General features: G+C 44.0%; 1 pseudogene; it reads left to right on the plus strand.

The window, feature by feature from the left end:
• Positions 1-19,023, plus strand: part of LOC123177655 (probable inactive receptor kinase At5g58300) — a 106,125-nt pseudogene extending 87,102 nt beyond the window's left edge.
• The last annotated feature ends 314 nt before the right edge of the window (positions 19,024-19,337 follow it).

A 19,337-nucleotide genomic window follows, 5' to 3' on the forward strand; every position in this document is an offset into this window, starting at 1 on the left:
TGACAGATTTAGGTCATGATCATCGGGGTGACCGGGAGCGGTCGCCGCGGTCTCGAATCCAGCAAAGATTAAACCTCCACGGATGTCCGCCACGTAGTTCAAACTCCCAAACCTGACCTGATGGCTAGGGGCGTAGCTATCGATCTGCTCCAAGTGGCCAAACGAGTTGGCCCGCAGTGCGAAGCCGCCGAACATGAAGATCTGTCAGGGGAGGAAAGTTTATACATGGACAGCGTCACTATCGATGATTGAAGGGGCCATCGAACCTCTTGTCGATGGCACAGTGGAGCTCTCAATGAAAGCACCAATGTCGGTGTCAAAACCGGCGGATCTCGAAGTAGGGGGCTCCCGAACATTGCGTCTAAGGTTGATGGTAACATGAGCCAAGGGACACGATGTTTACCCAGGTTTGGACCCTCCCTATGGAGGTAATACCCTACATCCTGCCTGATTGATATTGATGAGTACGAGTATTACAAGAGTTGATCTACCTCGAGATCGTAATGGCTAAACCCTAGAGGTCTAGCTGGTATGGCTATGATAATGAATATCTCACCTCCCGGACTACATCCTCTGGTTTATATAGACACCGGGGAGATCCAGGGTTACACAAGGTCGGTTACAAAGAAAGGAATATACATATCCGGTCACCAAGCTTGCCTTCCGCGCCAAGGAGAGTCCCATCCGGACACGGGTACAGTCTTCGGTCTTCGTATCTTCACAACCCATCAGTCCGACCCATGTCTAACAGGCCGGATGCCCGAGGACCCCTTAGTCCAGGACTCCCTCACTGTGTGCCTCTTACTCCGTGCTGCCGGAGCTGCACTGACAACGGCTGCGTGAACCGTACCAGAGCTGATTCATCCCCGCCATTGTTCACAGCACAGGAGCGGCTCCAACTTTGGACCCGTCCAAAGCCTCGGCTCTGCTTCCCCGTAGCCGTCGACCATCGCGACATCTCTGCTTCCCTGCTGTCGGTAGCCACTGCAACCGCGCCGGCCTCGGCGACTAGGCAGCTGGAGCTTCCTACTTCACCGGGCCGCTAGATAGGTCGCACCCTCATCTCAAATCACTTTATTTAGGCGCCAGTTATCTGAATTTTTAATCTGGGCCAATCGATTCCCAATGGGGAGCAGCACCCCTCGAGCCAGCGGAGATCCTAGGCTGCCGGTTGGCTGGTGTCGAATGTAAGGGTGTGTGGGCGCAAGTTTTCCGTAGAAACAGCGCTTAGATGGCTATCTTAGAGTTGTGTGGGTTGAAGGTAATACCGCCATCGAATCTGGATGACGGCGAGTCTTTGTGGATTGGCCCCGGGGCGGCGCAACCACGACAGTGCCGTGGGGCGGGGAGCGGGGTTTTTGTCGGGGCCACGGACGATGGAGCCTGGCTGCTCTGCCGGTGGTCGCTGATAACCCACAAGTATAGGGGGTCAATTGTAGCCTCTTTCGATAAGTAAGAGTATCGAACCAAACGAGGAGCTAAAGTTAGAACAAATATTCCCTCAAGTTCTCTCGACCACGGATACAAATCTACGCATGCTTAACGTTCGCTTTACCCAGAACAAGTATGAAACTAGAAGTACTTTGTATGTGTTGTTGCATAGGTTTGCAAGATAATAAAGAGCACATTAAGAAAAAGTAGAGGCTGTTTAGATGAAGACACAACTAAGTTAGTTTCAGTAGAGAGCTTGTTGTCACACAAGAAAGTTATTTGTCCCTAGGCAATCGATAACTTGACCGGTAATCATTATTGCAATTTTATTTGAGGGAGAGCCATAAGCTAACACACTTTCTCTTCTTGGATCATATGCACTTATTATTGGAACTCTAGCAAGCATCCACAACTACTATAGAACATTAAGGTAAAACCCAACCATAGCATTAAAGTATCAAGTCCTCTTTATTCCCATACGCAAACAACCTACTTACTCGGGTTTGTGCTTCTGTCACTCACACCACCCACCATAAGCAAATCATGAATATATCGCAAACACTACAGTGGGGATCCCTCACGCTTGCGCGACACGGAGAGCACCATAGGATGGCACCAATAATAAAACATGCAACTCAAACAAATCATGATCATCAATTAACCCATAGGACAAAACGGATCTAATCAAACATCATAGGATAGCCATACATCATTGGGAAATAATATATAGCGTTGAGCACCATGTTTAAGTAGAGATTATAGCGCGTAAAAGAGGGGTTACACAGCTGCATAGAGGGGGGAAGAGTTGGTGATGACGTCGATGAAGTTGTTGGTGTAGATCGTCGTCGCGATGATGGCCCTGGCGGTGTTCCGGCGCCACTGGGAGAGGGGGGGGAGAGAGCCCCTCCTTCTTCTTCTTCTTCTTCCTTGACCTTCTCCTTAGATGGGAGAAGGGTTTCCCCTCTGGTCCTTGGTCTCCATGGCATGAGAGGTGTGGGAGCCCCTCCAAGATTGGATCTGTCTCTCTGTCTCTCTCTGTTTCTGCGCTCCCAGATCTGGCCTTTCACAGTTTCTTATATTCCCGAAGATCCGTAACTCCGATTGGATTGAAATTTGAACACGGTTTTTGTCCAGATATTAGCTCTCTTGCGGCGAAAGAAGGGCACCAACCGCCTTTCGGGGTGTCCACGTGGGTAAGGGGCGCGCCCCCTGCATCGTGGCCCCCTCGGGCATCGTCTCGCGTTGATTCCACTTCTTAAAATTCACATATATTCCAAAAAAATCTCCGTCAGTTTGTATCCCGTTTGGACTCCGTTTGATATGGATTTTCTGCGAAACAAAAAACATGCAACAAACAGGAATTGGCACTGGGCACTGGATCAATATGTTAGTCCCAAAAATAGTATAAAAAGTTGCCAGAAGTATATGAAAGTTGTATAATATTGGCATGGAACAATCAAAAATTATAGATACGACGGAGATGTATCAGCATCCCAAGCTTAATTGCTGCTCGTCCTCGAGTAGGTAAATGATAAAAAAGATAATTTTTTTATGTGGAATGCTACCTAGCATAATCTTGATCATGTAATCTAATCATGGCATGAATATTAAGACACGAGTGATTCAAACCAATAGTCTATGATTTGACAATAAGACAATAATACTTCAAGCATACTAATAAAGCATCCACGTCTTTTCAAAATAACATGGCCAAAGAAAGTTATCCCTACAAAATCATATGGTCTGGCTATGCTCCATCTTCACCATTCAAAGTATTCAAATCATGCACAACACCGATGAAAAGCCAAGCAATTGTTTCATACTTTTGATGTTCTCAAACTTTTTCAACTTTCACGCAATACATGAGCGTGAGTCATGGATATAGCACTATAGATGTAATAGAATACGATGGTGGAGGTTATGTGGAGAAGATAAAAAGGAGAAAGTCTCACATCGACGCGGCTAATCAACAGGCTATGGAGATGCCCATCAATTGATGTCAATGCGAGGAGTAGGGATTGCCATGCAACGGATGCACTAAGAACTATAAGTGTATGAAATCTCAAATTGGAAACTAAGTGGGTGTGCATCCAACTTGTTTGCTCATGAAGACCTCGAGCATTTGAGGAAGCCCATCATTGGAATATACAAGCCAAGTTCTATAATGAAAATTCCCACTAGTGTATGAAAGTGATAACTCAAGAGACTCTCTATATGAAGAACATGGTGCTAATATAAAGAACAAGTGTGGTAAAAGGATAGTAACATTGCCCCTTCTCTCTTTTTCTCTCATTTTTTATTTTTTTTCTTGGTGGGCTTCTTTGGCCTCTTTTATTTTTTTGTGGGCTTCTTTGGCCTCTTTTATTTTTTTTTTGTAAAGTCCGAAGACTCATCCCAACTTGTGAGGGAATCATAGCTTCCATCATCTTTTCCTCACATGGGACAATGCTCTAATAATGATGATCATCACACTTTTGTTTACTTACAACTCAATATTATAACTCGATACTAGGATAAAAATATGACTCTATATGAATGCCTTCGGCGGTGTATCGGGATGTGCAATGATCTATCGTAGCAATGACATCAAAAAATGGACAAGCCATGAAAACATCATGCTAGCTATCTTACGATCATGGAAAGCAATATGACAATAAATGCTCAAGTCATGTATATGATTATGATGGAAGTTGCATGGCAATATATCTCGGAATGGCTATGGAAATGCCATAATAGGTAGGTATGGTGGATGTTTTGAGGAAGATATAAGGAGGCTTATGTGTGATAGAGTGTATCGTATCATGGGGTTTGGATGCACCGGCGAAGTTTGCACCAACTCTCGAGGTTAGAAAGGGCAATACACGGTACCGAAGAGGCTAGCAATGATGGAAGGGTGAGTGTGCGTATAATCCATGGACTCAGCATTAGTCATAAATAACTCACATACTTATTGCAAAAATCTATTAGTAATTCAAACAAAGTACTGTGTGCATGCTCCTAAGGGGATAGATTGGTAGGAAAAGACCATCGCTCATCCCCGACCGCCACTCATAAGGAAGACAATCAATAAATAAATCATGCTCCAACTTCATCGCATAACGGTTCACCATACGTGCATGCTACGAGAATCACAAACTTCAACACAAGTATTTATACAATCCACAACTACCCACTAGCATGACTCTAATATCACATTCTTTATATCACAAAACTATTTCAAGGAATCAAACATATCATATTCAGTGATCTACAAGTTTTATGTAGGATTTTATGACTAACCATGTGAATGACCAGTTCCTGTCATCTCTCTAAATAGATATAAGTGAAGCAAGAGAGTTTAATTCTTCCTACAAAATATATGCTCACACTCTAACAAATATAAGTGAAGCAAAAGAGCATTCTACAAATGGCGGTTTTCTATGTGTAGGGAAACAGGCAATCCAAACTTCAAATGATATAAGTGAAGCACATGAAGCATTCTATAAAGCCATACTCAAAATATATAAGTCAAGTGCAATGATCATTCTATAAATCAACCAAGGACTATCTCATACCAGCATGGTGCATAAAATAAAAGTGAAAACTAAATGCAAAAGATGCTCCAATATTTGCACATATCGCATGAACTAAACGAATCCGAAAACATATCGATATTTGTTGAAGAAAGATGGCATGCCTTGGGGCATCCACAAGCTTAGACACTTGAGTCTACTTGAATATTTACTTGGGGTGTCTTGGGCATCCCCAAGATTGAGCTCTTGCCTCTCCTCCTTCTCCTCACATCGAGACCTCCTTGATCTTCGAACACTTCATCCACACAAAACTCAATAGAAAAGTCAGTAAGATCCGTTAGTATAATAAAGCAAATCACTACTGTAAGTACTATTGCAAACCAATTCATATTTTGTTTTTGCATTGTATCTACAGTAATATAACTTTTCCATGGCTTAATCAATTGATAAAAATCAATAGTTTCATCAAAACAAGCAAACAATGCATCAAAAACAGAATTTGTCTTAAACAGGATAGTCTGTAGTAATCTGAACATTAACCATAACTCTGGTACTCCACAAATTCTGAAAAAATTAGGAAAAATAAACAATTTTCATAGAAATATAGTGCAAAAAGTTTAAGAACCGTTTGACGTTCCAGTAAAAAAAAGTAAAATCGTGCACTGTAGCAAAAGTTTCTGTCTTGCACCGCACAAACCAACAAGCAATGTAAACATCCTAAAGGCAAATCTTGGCACATTATTTTATGTTACAATGGATTTTTACAAGGGGATAATTTTTTTAAGTTTCTGTAATCAAGGGTCACAAAGTTTCCATGGGAATGAACAAAGTTCAAGGCTAGCTCCTACGTTAACAATGCTCGTCTTTCTCACTTTCGCTTTTCTTTTTGAAAAAGTTTTAGGTTCCCCTCTTTATTTTTTTGTATTTAAACTTTATAAAAGCACACAAACGAAATAAATGACTCTATAAAACTTCCGGGTTGCCTCACTGGCGGCACTTTCTTTAAAGCCATTAAGCTAGTCATAAGGTGCTCAAGTAATGGATCCACCCAGATCCCAAGGTATATCAAAGCCAATTTGAATTAGCAATGATTTGTCATTTAGTAGTGAGCACAAAGTAACATATATCATGTAATGACGAAGTCTAACTCTCTTCCTATGCATCGGCATGTCATAAAAGAACAATTCATGCACACAAAGTAAAAGGCCAATGCATAGCATAAGAAGTTTCTTGCAATTTTATCATATTGGAAACATAGAGAGGCGGAGATGTAGTTCCTCTCTCATAATAATTGCAAGTAGGAGAAGCAAGCACATGCATATTATATCTATGAAAGTCATCATGTGTAGTAGTAAAACACAACCCATCAATATAATCATTAATAAGGGCAAACTTCTCCGATATAGTGTAGTCAGGAGAATTCAAAAAGATAATAGGACTATCATGTGTGGGTGCAATAGCAACAATTTCATGTTTAACATAAGGAACTATAGCAAGTTCATCTCCATAAGCATCATTCATATTGGCATCTTGCCCACAAGCATATTAAGCATCAAGTTCATCAGAAGGGGATATTTCAAAGGAATCAACGGGATCATAGCAATTATCATGGCATTCATCCTTCGGTAAGAACGAAGGGAAATTAAACAATGTATGAGTTGAAGAGTTACTCTCATTAGAAGATGGGCACGGGTAGCTAATTCACTCTTCCTCCTTTTGTTCTTCTCTCTCCTCATCATCTTTTTCATCCAATAAGCCCATAGTTTCATCAATTCCTTCTTCCATGGACTCTGAAAAATATTAGTCTCTTCTTGGACAGGGGAGGAGTCCTCAATATATGGTTTAACATAGGCATTAGAAGCATAATTATCATAACAATATTTAAGTATGGCAAAATTTTCAGATTTGTAAAGAGTAGCATCATACTTTCCAATCAAAGAAGCAATTTCATAAGCACCCTTAAAAGCAACATATTCTTAAATTTGCACCCTTAGCATACGAATATACGATTCCATTATTACTAAACTCACATTGGTAGGGAAGGTGTTTCTTAGGGTCCTGAGAACAACAAATAAAATCATATATTTCACATAAATTCCAAGCATAGCATTGCAAACGAAGAATTTGATGCAATAAAAGTTTCCTTTTTCAAATATGCGGTGTCCCACATAACAAGCATGCTCATATAAAGATTTGCCCACAACTAAGCTAGTTGGGGTTTCAGCACGAGCACATAGGGATCGAATATGATCCAAGTAAAAAGATTCAGGAGTGTGATATATTTTGAGTGGTTCTTCAACCATTGGTGTAGTAGGTACAACTATTTTTTTTGGTATTTTTCATTTCCTACCCATAACTAAAGATAGAAAACAAGAGCACAACATAAAACCTACTTAGTGATAAAGCAAACAAGCACACACGAGAATATTCACCCGACGCTATAACTCCCCGGCAACAGCGCCAGAAAAAGGTCTTGATAACCCACAAGTATAGGGGATAAATTGTAGCCTCTTTCGATAAGTAGGAGTGTCAAACCCAATGAGGAGCTAAAGGTAGAACAAATATTCCCTCAAGTTCTATCGACCACCGATACAACTCTATGCACGCTTAACGTTCGCTTTACCTAGAACAAGTATGAAACTTGAATTACTTTGTAGGTGTTGTTGGATAGGTTTGCAAGATAATGAAAAGCACGTAAATAAAAAGTAGAGGCTGTTTAGATGAATACATAATTAAGTTAGTTTTAGTAGAGAGCTTTTTGTCACACAAGAAAGTTACTTGTCCCTAGGCAATCGATAACTTGACCGGTAATCATTATTGCAATTTTATTTAAGGGAGAGGCATAAGCTAACACACTTTCTCTTCTTGGATCATATGCACTTATGATTGGAACTCTAGCAAGCATCTGCAACTACTAAAGATCATTAAGGTAAAACCCAACCATAGCATTAAAGTATCAAGTCCTCTTTATTCCCATACGCAAACAACCTACTTACTCAAGTCTGTGCTTTTGTTAGTCACGCCACCCACCATAAGCAAATCATGAACATATTGAAAACCCTACAACGGGGATCCCTCATGCTTGCGCGACACCGAGAGCGCCATAGGACATCACCAATAATAAAACATGCAACTCAAACCAATCACGATCATCAATTAACTCATAGGACAAAATGGATCTACTCAAACATCATAAGGATAGCCATATATCATTGGGAAATAATGTACAGCGTTGAGCACCATGTGTAGGTAGATATTACAGCAGGTAAAAGAGGGGTTACACCGCTGCATAGAGGGGCGGAGAGTTGGTGATGAAGGCAGTGAAGTTGTTGGTGTAGATCGTTGTCGCGATGACGGCCCCGGCGGCATTCCTGCGCAACCGTGAGAGAGGGGGAGAGAGCCCCCGTTCTTCTACTTATTACTTGACCTTCTCCCTAGATGGGAGAAGGGTTTCTCCTCTGGTCCTTGGTCTCCATGGCATGGGAGGGACGAGAGCCGCTCTGGGATTCGATATGTCTCTTTGTCTTTCTCTGTTTCTGCGCTCCCAAATCAGGCCTTTCACCGTTTCTTATATTCCCAGAGATCCATAACTCTGATTGGATTGAAATTTCAACACAATTTTTATCCGGATATTAGCTTTCTTGCGGCGAAAGAAGGGCACCAACCGCCTTACGGGGTGTCCATGAGGGTCAGGGGCACGCCTGCCCCCTGGGGCGCGCCCCCTGTCTCGTGGCCCCCTCGGGCATTGTGTCGTGTTGATTCCACTTCCTAGAATTCACGTACATTCCAAAAAAAATCTCCGTTAGTTTTTATCCCGTTTTGACTGTGTTTGATATAGATTTTCTGCAAAACAAAAAACATGCAACAAACAAGAACTGGCACTGGGCACTGGATCAATATGTTACTCCCAGAAATAGTATAAAAGTTGCCAAAAGTATATGACAGTTGTGTAATATTGGCATGGAATAATCAAAAATTATAGATACAACGGAGACGTATCAGTCGCTGGCTCTCCGGGGAAGATTACGAACAGTGTCACACGGGAGGCACAAGACAGCCATCAAGCCATCCAGCGTAGATCGGACAGTACCAAAATAAAATAAAATCGTGTGACCCCAGTTTAGTCTTCAGTCATGAAACGTGTGACCACTCTCGTACCATGCTGTTGATCTCTTAGGGTATTTCTTCAGATCGGAGAGATGTGACGTTCTTAAATTATGAGTTTTCTACATCTTCGTCCACACCGTCTTCTGACTCACTGCAGCTGCTCCAACAAGGGAAGCATACACCAGAAGGGAGCTATAGTCCCCACCTAGCAGTTCCCTGCATGGAATGCGCATGCCCGACATGGACAACCACAACAATTGCAGGGCCATCGACAAGTCAGCACATGATGCTCACTCCTATGGATGGAGGCCAGATAGGTTGTACCATCATCTTACTTGCTTGCAACATTTATGGCTTTGTTATTCATCTAAGCATGGAAAATAGATTATCACATTTCACTATATATTCATGCTGATCTCTTACGAGTCTTGTTCAGGAGTTAACGCTATTCCATAGTTCAGCTAAGAGACTTGTTCTTTAGGTAATGTTGTTCCATTGTTATCATCCATCAGCCAAGGCTATCCCACAGGTTGGTGATTATAGTTTTATACCACTTCTAGTATAACCTATGTTGTTCCTTAATACTTTTGTGTGCCATCTAGTTAATCTCGAGTACAAATGATACATATTCTGTATCTTTCATCTATGTTCTCCCTTTAGTTTTTGCTGCTAGTTAACCCTAGTCCTACTATTTATGTCGTCTCCTACAGGCACTCATTACATAAATCTAAATACTAGTTGTCTCCCATGCATGTCAGATATAATTGCACACACTGATTTATCCACAAGAACCTCACGGAGCAATGTAACTGTCAACAAACTTGACGTCAATGATACCCAATATGATGGAACATGTAAAGGCAGTTCTTCACAAGACTTGCAGAAAGAGATGAATCCTATTCACCCCATAAGGTCTTTTCTCTAACTTAGCCCTTGATATGGGTAGAGCATGCATATAATGTCCTAGAGTGCATCTACTCTGTTGCAATGCCTTGTGCTTAGCCTGCTGATCATGCATGTAAATATGGCATGCCTTCCTGTTTTTCAGTACCTATTCCATTCATGATAACATGTTTTCAAATTCAAATACTGTCATTATACTCTATTGCAATGCCATCTGCTTAGTTTGGACATCATGCTTCTTAATATCTTATGCATTGTTATTCATCAGTATGTACTTCATCTGTCTACCATACCATGTTTTTTACATTGAAGTGTTGTTCTAGTGGTCTCTTGCAATGCCATCTAAGTTTCCCAATCATACACGCATATGTTGCCTTAGTGTTTTTCTGTATGTATTCCGCTAGCATACAGTTTTACATTCAAGTAGTGTTTTTTACACTATTGTCCTGTTGTATCCCTAGCTCTTACATCATACTCCCTCCGTCCGAATTACATGTCATAGAAAAGGATAAAATTGGATGTATCTAGAACTGAAATATGCCTAGACCCATCCATTTATTTCTAGATGGAGGGAATACATGTCAATATGTCATGCCTTTCTATTCTTCAGTACCCATTCCATCTCTATTGTAGCATGTTTTATAATTGAAGCACCAGTCTTCTATATAAGGCATGCAAGGGGAAGACGTCTATGTTCGAATCTGAAGGGTTACAAACCAGGTCTTTCCAAAAGATCCAATCGCCAGGAGATAATAAGCCAACTCCAGTTTTCATAGATACTGCTCCAGCACAGAGGAACCCAACTCCCACTGATAATAAGCAGATTCAAGTGGCCAAAGAACTAGTCCGCTCCAGTCCAGCAAAAATATGTCAACTCCATTCTAAGAAGCATGTGCGTATCCTCGCATCATGAAATTTTATAGCATTCTGATCATATTTTCTACATGTTTCTCACCCATCTCTCTTTTAGAAAATAAGCTTACAGGATAGAAGACTTTCTGTAGTGGGATCGTGTTCGAGGAAAGTATCTTGCGGCAATTCTCTGTGCTCCAATGCTAATGTAAGTACCTACTTTATATCACTATATTTTTACATCAGCATGTATTTTGTTAATTGGTGTGAATCCAACCTTTATCTGATCTAAATTCAGTTGTAGCAAAATGTTAAAGGAAAACTACCTGGTAGTTTTCCATATTGAGCTGCATGAGTATACTATCTCATATCATGCACATTACTGAATTGTAATGCTGCACTGGTTGCCCATTAATTCATTTTGTCAATGTTTCTTTCGTATTACCTTACCTGGCTGATGATAGTTGTTCCATATTGTGTTAATTTGCTGTAGGCTAGTTGCCCAAACGTTTGTTGTGTCAATGTTGCTTTCCTATTATCTGACCCGGCCAATGATAGCAATGCTAGTGTGTTAATTTGGTGCAGGCTACTGAAGATAAGAAGACAAACTCTAAAAACAGCAAGGCAACCCCATTGTTTCCTTCCAATAAATCTAGGCCAGGTAATATGGCAATAACTCATGATTAATCTGGTCGGTTCCGCTCCTAATTTATGTTATGATGCAGTGGTCGAGACACTCTCCACTATCAATAATACAAGCCTGCCAAAATCGCCATCTGAATCTGTTTAGTTTACTCTGTCTCAAAAGCAACGGAAAAATGTATGTTTGTGAACCAATTAATGGCTGAAGCAATTGTGGAAATGGTGGAGGAATCAGAGGTGCACATTCATGCGCAACAACAACTGATCAATGTTTTCAGAGACAGTGTAGCAAAGCAGCGAGAACTTGCCCGCATGCTTATGGGCGTCATCCGCACTGAGTTGCAGATTGTGATGTTGTAGATTGTTAGGTTCTGTTCATTTATTTGCATTGGCATCAATCTTTGATTTGACCAGTGGATGTAATTTCCTGTAATATATGCTGGATGTGCAACATTTTTCCCTCTATGTCATACCTTTGCTTGATCGGTTCTGGTCCTGTGCATAATTGCTCGTCCTAATGGGCTCAAATTATCTAATTGGGCCTAAAGAGATGTACAAACTTTAGTGGGACCATTAAGTTAATGGGACGTTACCAGGCCGAAAGTTAATGGTTGGCCCTCTTACCTCCCGGGTCGTTAATAGGCCGACATCGAAGCGGGCGGCAGGTGGGCCCATTTGATTTCACTGGCCATTAACAGGCCGTTACTAAGGTTGGTCTATATTTGCCCCAACTATATTGTGGGCCTTTAGCATGCCGAAAGAGACAGCGGGCTCGTACTGGACCATGAAGAGACTGGGCCGCTAAGAGGCCGAAAGTCAGGTCGTACAGTAAATGGCCCAACTGTGTTGTGGGCCTTCAGCAGGACAAATGAGAAACAGGGCTGGTATTGGACCATGAAGAGCATGAGCTGTTAAAAGGAAAAAACTCAGGTCCGACTACAAATGGCCCAACTCATTTATGGGCCGTCAATAGGCTGGAAAACACACCGGGCAGGAATTGTCCCAACACTTAAATGGGTCGCTAAAAGGCCAAAACAAAGGTCTGACTACAAATGGCCCAACTCATTTATGGGCCGTCAATAGGCTGAAAGACACGCCGTGCCGGAAATTGGCCCAACACTTAGATGGGTCGCTAAAAGGCCGAAAGATGTACATCCTAAAAATTGGCCCATCCCTTGAATGGGCCGTTAATAGGCCGAAATCAAATCAGGCCGATATTTACCCCAAATATATAGCGGGTTGTTAACGGGCTCGAACTGACGATGGACTGCAATGGTGTCAAATCATTAACGGGCCATTTATGGGCCGAAGTGGCACATCTCGTATGGGCTGTGGGCTTAAATGGATCTGACACAAGTAGGCCTTATATGGGCCGGCCTGCTAATTTTTACTAGGGCGGCCTTTTTCACCGGAATGGGCCACTATTGGGCCGTGCCACGTGTCGACCTATCATAGGCTCCTCCTATCCAATGAGTGGATGACATATGTCCCAATGGTGAGCCAACACGTGTTTCCTCCGGCCAATGAGCATTTTACACGTGGAAAATCCCCATTGGTCTGGGCTGTTAACGGGATATCAGATTCGAAACCGGACCCAATAGCTTAATGGCGACCCGTTACGGTGGATGCCACATGTCGGTCACCCTTGACGAAAGTACTTTCATGACGTGCTATTTATCATCATGGAAGTGGACATTTCTGTGATGATAATTTTGGTAATGTCATCGAACACTTCTACGATAGCACAGGTATGACTATCTTGATTCTTTCATAAAATCATCATGGATGTACATGCATGACAGAAAACATGACCTACTGTGACAAACATGTATCATCACGAAAGTGTCTTTTTTGTAGTGAATGATGATTTTCTCCTACATGCAGTGGCGTCTTGTCAAATCAGACGGTTGCCGAGCCAACATGGGGAAGCAGAGGCACCCACATCCCATCGATCGCCATGCGTCGACCAAGGCCGCGGGCGGTTGGGGCCTGCGGCACTTTACACTTGCCCTTTGGCTTCGCCTCGAAGCCAAGTTCGAGCGCGCCTTGGGCCCGAGGGCTACTATCGGCGTCCTGGGAACGGGGGTACGCAGACTTGCCTGCCTGCGGGGCGCGAGCGTGGCTCCACGAACGGCCTGGTATGGCCCAGCTTCAGTAGCGACCACCCAAGACCCTCACGAGGGTCCAAGCCTCACGAGGCGGATGACACCAAGACCTCCCGGGGGGTGGCCTCACTAGGCCGGCTCCCGAGGAGCAGAGATATCTATGCAAGGGGTTTCACATGACGTGAGACATGACGACCAAGGCCAGGCGGGCGCCAGCGGGCGTAGTGTACCAGTTTCCTCTTTGGTGCTAAGCAGGCAAGCGCAGGCATGGGGTCCCGAGGCATCAGGAAAAGGTTTCCATATCGGTGCAACAAGACCAAGACCGCCAGGACGGCAAGACGAATGTCATCGCCGAGCCCACAGCAGAATCACCACCAGAGCCTTTGGCAGGCGAAGACCACCTTTTGTCAGGATAGCTTGTACTAGTTGTCCCCCTCCAACTTGGCTATTGTGGGATCCCTACCCGCCTAACATTTGGGAAGAGGACCAAGGCTGCTATAAATAGGACTTAGCCACCACCATAGAGGGGGGTCGGATTCATTCCACCCTGACGAGCTCACCAGCTCACCTAGCTCAAGAACACCTCACCTCCCGAGGCTGTTCATCCTCAGCCCCTCGAGGCAATCCACCCACAAACTGGAGTAGGGTATTACACCGCAAGGTGGCCCAAACCAGTATAAACCTCCATGTCTCTTGTTCTTTGGGTCCATCGAGCTCCGTCGTGGAATCGTTGAGCATGCGAGTCGGGGAGAGAGTGTTCTTCGCACACACCACAGACTTCGAACCTCACAAGGGTTTGTCGGAACCCGTAATCTGACAGCGACCTTATCTATATGCATATGCAAATGCTCATGAAATTCTTATACAATGCTCTTGAAATGCTCATGCATGCATGCAACTTGTCGGAGGCCCCCAGCACTTCGTTCATTTCTCTGTTGCTCAGGGTCTGCCCATGGCTTTGTACAAGGGGTTACATGCAACTGATTCAAGGCCTGTACAAAAGGGTGGCTGCCAGGGAAAACCCGACAGTCGCACCTTACGGGTAGACCTTGCGGAGATGCTCAATATTCCATGAGTTTTGCAATTGAATACCATCTTCGGTCTCCAGACAAACTACGCCAGGTCTGGTGACTCGAACTACCTGGTAAGGGCCTTCCCACTTTGGTGTCAACTTGTTTGTACCCTTGGCGAACTGAACACGCCTAAGGACAAGGTCACCTTCCTCAAAACATCAGGCATGAACCATGCGGCTGTGATAGCGACGCATGGCTTGCTGATAGCGTGCAGCACGTGTAACAGCCCGGAGACGGTTTTCCTTGAGTAGCATAGTGTCGTCACTTCTGTGATGATCTTGTGCTACTTCATTGTAGGCAAGCACTCGAGGGGACCCGTAAATGAGTTTTGTGGGGATAACTGCTTCTGCCCCATAGACTAGGGAGAAGGGAGTCTTCCCGGTAGCTCGGTTTGGTGTCGTTCTCAGGGACCAAAGAACTACCAGCAGCTCGTTGGTCCACCGTCTGTCGTGCTTCTGCAGTGTATCAATGGTTCTTGTTTTGAGTCCTCATAGCACTTCAGTGTTCGCCCTCTCAGCTTGTACATTGCTTCTGGGATGTGCGACAGAAGCAAATGAGATCTTGCTTCCGAGGGCATGAACATATTGCATGAAGGCGCGGCTTGTGAACTGGGTGCTGTTGTCGGTAATGATCCTTGCCGGTACTCCAAAATGGCACACCAATTCCTTTAAGAACTTGATAGCTGACTGATGTAACACCCTGGTTTTTGGCCCTTTTCTATTTCTTTTTGATTTACTAGCACAAATGCTCGTGCGTTACAACGGGACATCACCGGTTCCTATGAAGCATGTTTGGCCAAGTCTGAGAAACTATGAGAGTCACTCATGAGAAAAGAAAAGATTACTCGAGGGTCGCGACTTGACCTCGCGACAATGGGGTATGATTCCAAGTAAATTTATCTACGTGAAGAAGAAAAATAGCAATATCAATAAATTTGAAATAATAGCTATAACAATCAAACCAACCTAGAATAACAAGTGCAGTAGTAGCAAGCAAACCAACTATATATTACCTTAAAAATTCCGTATAATTAAACATATATTTTTTGCTAAATTCAACTCAAGGAAGAAAACCCGAAGAATTTCATAGATAATCAGTCATAGACTTCACATGGAATCAAACTGCATATGTACGTGAATTATAATTGCGGTGAATATAATTGCAATGCTACTTAAATAGAAGGAGTGGCCATTAAGTGAAGCATGTACTCCCTCCTTCCCATAATGTAAGAAGTTTTTTGACTCTAGTGTAGTGTCAAAAAACATCTTACATTATGGGACGGAGGGAGTATATATTTTTCTCATTTGAAGAGAACTGCTTACAGACTTGCAATTGAATTACTCAATGTATTGGCAATGCAAGACAACATTCCATGAATGCTTAGATCATCAAAGCTAGTGCAACTTCCTAACATAACTATTCTTCATTTTTTGCAAGCAAATGCATCCAAATAAACTATACTTCCACTACACAATGATAAAAGCAAATAACTTTCTGCACAAATTACTCAAGGAAGTCAATTAGGAACTTCTTCCTATTAACCAACTCTTCACATGCAGCAACAGCTATCATGTCAAATATGCTCAGGCTTGTGCATGTGGCAAGCATAGAATACTCAGTATCATTCTTGTATGGAACAATTAAATGCTACAATATGACCAACTTCTGTTATCGAAAAATGCTTTTGCCCCATTATATGTATAAAGCAACAGTCGCTGGCGTGCAGTGAGATCGCCATGCTCTCCACTCCCTCTATTCTCCAGCGAGCGAGCGGCAGCGGTCCGGCTGGCGTGGGCTTTGCTCGCTCCCTGTCCCTGTGCCGCCTCCGTGCAATGCCAGCCGCTTTTAGTGCAGATCGGGCCGACTCCTCACCCTCCTCTCGGCCACAGCTCTCAATCGGCGTGTGACTCTAGGCGGAGGACAGATGGATCTTGCGGCGGATGGCACGAGGGAGGGAGGCACTAGGACAGTCTCTCGATTTCTGCCTGGCAAGATAAGAGTGAAGAGCTTATGAGAAAGCATCGACTACAAAGTTTAAATCTATTGGCTTTCAGCAAGTGCGAACAATTAATGCAGCATCTCTGTCCGCTGCTATTCTCTTTGCATGCATCTTGTATGCTGAAAGTGCCGATTTGAACTACGACAAACAAGCTCTTCTTGCATTTGCTGCATCCCTGCCCCATGGAAGGAAGCTCAAATGGAGCTCCACGACACCTGTCTGCACTTCTTGGCTGGGAGTGACATGCACACCGGACAACAGCCGTGTACACACACTACACCTACCTGTTGCCTGACTCTTTGGCCCAATACCCTCTGATATGCCTGGCAAGCTTGATTCCCTAGAGGTGTTGAGCCTCCGGTCTAATCGCCTGACTATTGGCCTCACTCCTGATGTAGGATCTATTCCTTCTCTTCATTCCCTCTATCTGCAGCATAATAATCTGTGTGGAATCATACCAACTACACTTTCATCCAGCTTGACATTCCAAGACCTCTGCTACAACACTTTCAATGGGGAAATCCCATTGAGCGTGCAAAATCTCAATGGACTTATTGCAATCCTTCTCCAGAACAACTCTCTTTCTAGACCCATCCCTAGCCTACGTCTCGCCAAATTGAGGCATTTGAATGTGAGGAATAACAACCTAAGTGGTCCAATACCACCTTCCTTTGCAGAAATTCCCGGCTAGTTCCTTCTTAGGGAACGCTTTCCTGTGTGGGTCACAATTGGAACCCTGTCCAGGAACTGTGCCTTCTCCTTCACCGACACAACCGCCATCAGTGCCCAGCAAATGCAAGAAGAGCTTCTGGAAAAGGATCAGGACATGTGTTCTAATTGCAAGGGTGTTGTTGCTTTTCTGGAATCTTGTACTCTTGATATGTATTTTCAAGGGAAAGAAGCACACAGGATGTAATGCCCCATATGTAACTTGCCATATTTGTATTCCAGCTCTTGCCATTTCCGGCACTAAGTTATGATATTCCCTCGTGGTTGGGTTTTGTCTTCGTGTTGCTTTTGTCCATGTCATGCATCTCATATCATGTCATCATGTGCATCGCATTTGCATACGTGTCCGTTTTGCATTTCGGCACTCCCATGTCCTCCGGCGACTCCTTTTACCTCTTTTCGTGTGGGGGTGTTAAACATTCTCGGATTGAACCGAGACTTGCCAAGCGGCCTTGGTATACTACCGGTAGACCGCCTGTCAAGTTTCGTGCCATTTGGACTTCGTTTGATACTCCAACGGTTAACTGAGGATCCGTAAAGGCCTCGTGTGTGTTGCAGCCCAACACCTTTCCAAAGTGTCCCAAAACCCAGGTAAACCCCCTCCATCATCTCGTTCATTTGATCATGATCGCATGGCCGAAAACCGCACTCCATTTGGAGCCTCCTAGCTCCTTCTATGTATAAATAGGACTCCCCCTCCGAAATTTCGGGCAAAATCCACCCTAACCCTAACCTCTTCCTCCTCCCGCCGCCGGACGCGTCCGGATCGGACCGGACACGTACGTCCGCTTCGCCCGGACCAACCGTGAGCCGCCACATGGGCAGCTGCGCCCACATCGCCGCCGGCCCGCCCGAGCCCGCGGGAGGCCCTCCCGGCCCGATTCGACCCCGCCGCTCGGCTCGTCTCCTCCATCGCCCGAGTCTTCGCCCCGTCGTCCCCGCCGCCAAGTCCGGGTGCCGCACCGCTGCAAGTTCCTCGCCGGTCGCCGCACGCGCCCAACGCCGTCCTCCTTTGTCCGCGCCGCCCGCTGCCGTCGTCTCCAGCGACCTCGCCGGCCCCCCCTCACCAGCGCCGGCGACTCCAACTCCAGCGGTCACCTTCTACTCCAACGAGAGAATTTGTCCACCTCGGGAAGAGTGCCCTGATCTAGATCCAGCGCTACAGTAACCCTAGGTTGACTTCGGATTTTCCCTAAGTCCCTAGTTTGCATTATTTTTTAGGCAACTTCATCATGGCATATCTTTCCATATGTAGCTTCGTTTTGGGCGTGTAGCGTATCAAATTGTTCTTCTAGATGTGCACTTCATTTCATTCCATTGCACCATGTTAATTTGAGTTCATCTTGATGCCCTAAATGCTATTGCAAGAGTGCTATGTGATGTTAGTTTCTGATTCTTAACAGATTATGGACATTTGTCATTTTTGCCATGATTAATGTGTGCCTCCTATGAACTTGAGCCCTACATGTGTTTTGGGCTATGCCATGCCATCTTTACATGGGTGTAGGCCATGTATTTTTGTGATCAATGTGGTGACTAGCACAAGCATGCAAAGTAGCTCTCGTGATGTTGCTGATTTCAGGGACTTAGAATTCTTCCAAGTCATTTCCCTGATGATATTTTTATGCCATGTATTCATGTTGCTACAGAATGATCCATGCCTCCTTTGAGCATGTTCAGTAAGTATGATTTTGAGATATTGTTATGCTCTATCCATCCATGTATTCGTTTGCAATTATGGAGTACCCTAGCATGACTCAATATTACTCTACTTTTGCTATAAAATGTTCCTCGCAGATTGTTTACGTGTTAAGCAGTTTTGCCGAGGTTGTTGTATTTGATCCTTGCATGCTATGAGGTTGTTCTTGCCATGGTTAGCTTATTGATCATGTCTTCTTGCTGGGTGTATGCTTAGCTTGTCATGCAATGTCTTGTGGTGAGTGCATCAAGCTCGCAAACATGCCTACATAACTCTGTTTCTGCC

The sequence above is a fragment of the Triticum aestivum genome, chromosome 1A, assembly GCF_018294505.1.
Source record: "Triticum aestivum cultivar Chinese Spring chromosome 1A, IWGSC CS RefSeq v2.1, whole genome shotgun sequence".
Classification (NCBI taxonomy): Eukaryota; Viridiplantae; Streptophyta; class Magnoliopsida; order Poales; family Poaceae; genus Triticum; species Triticum aestivum.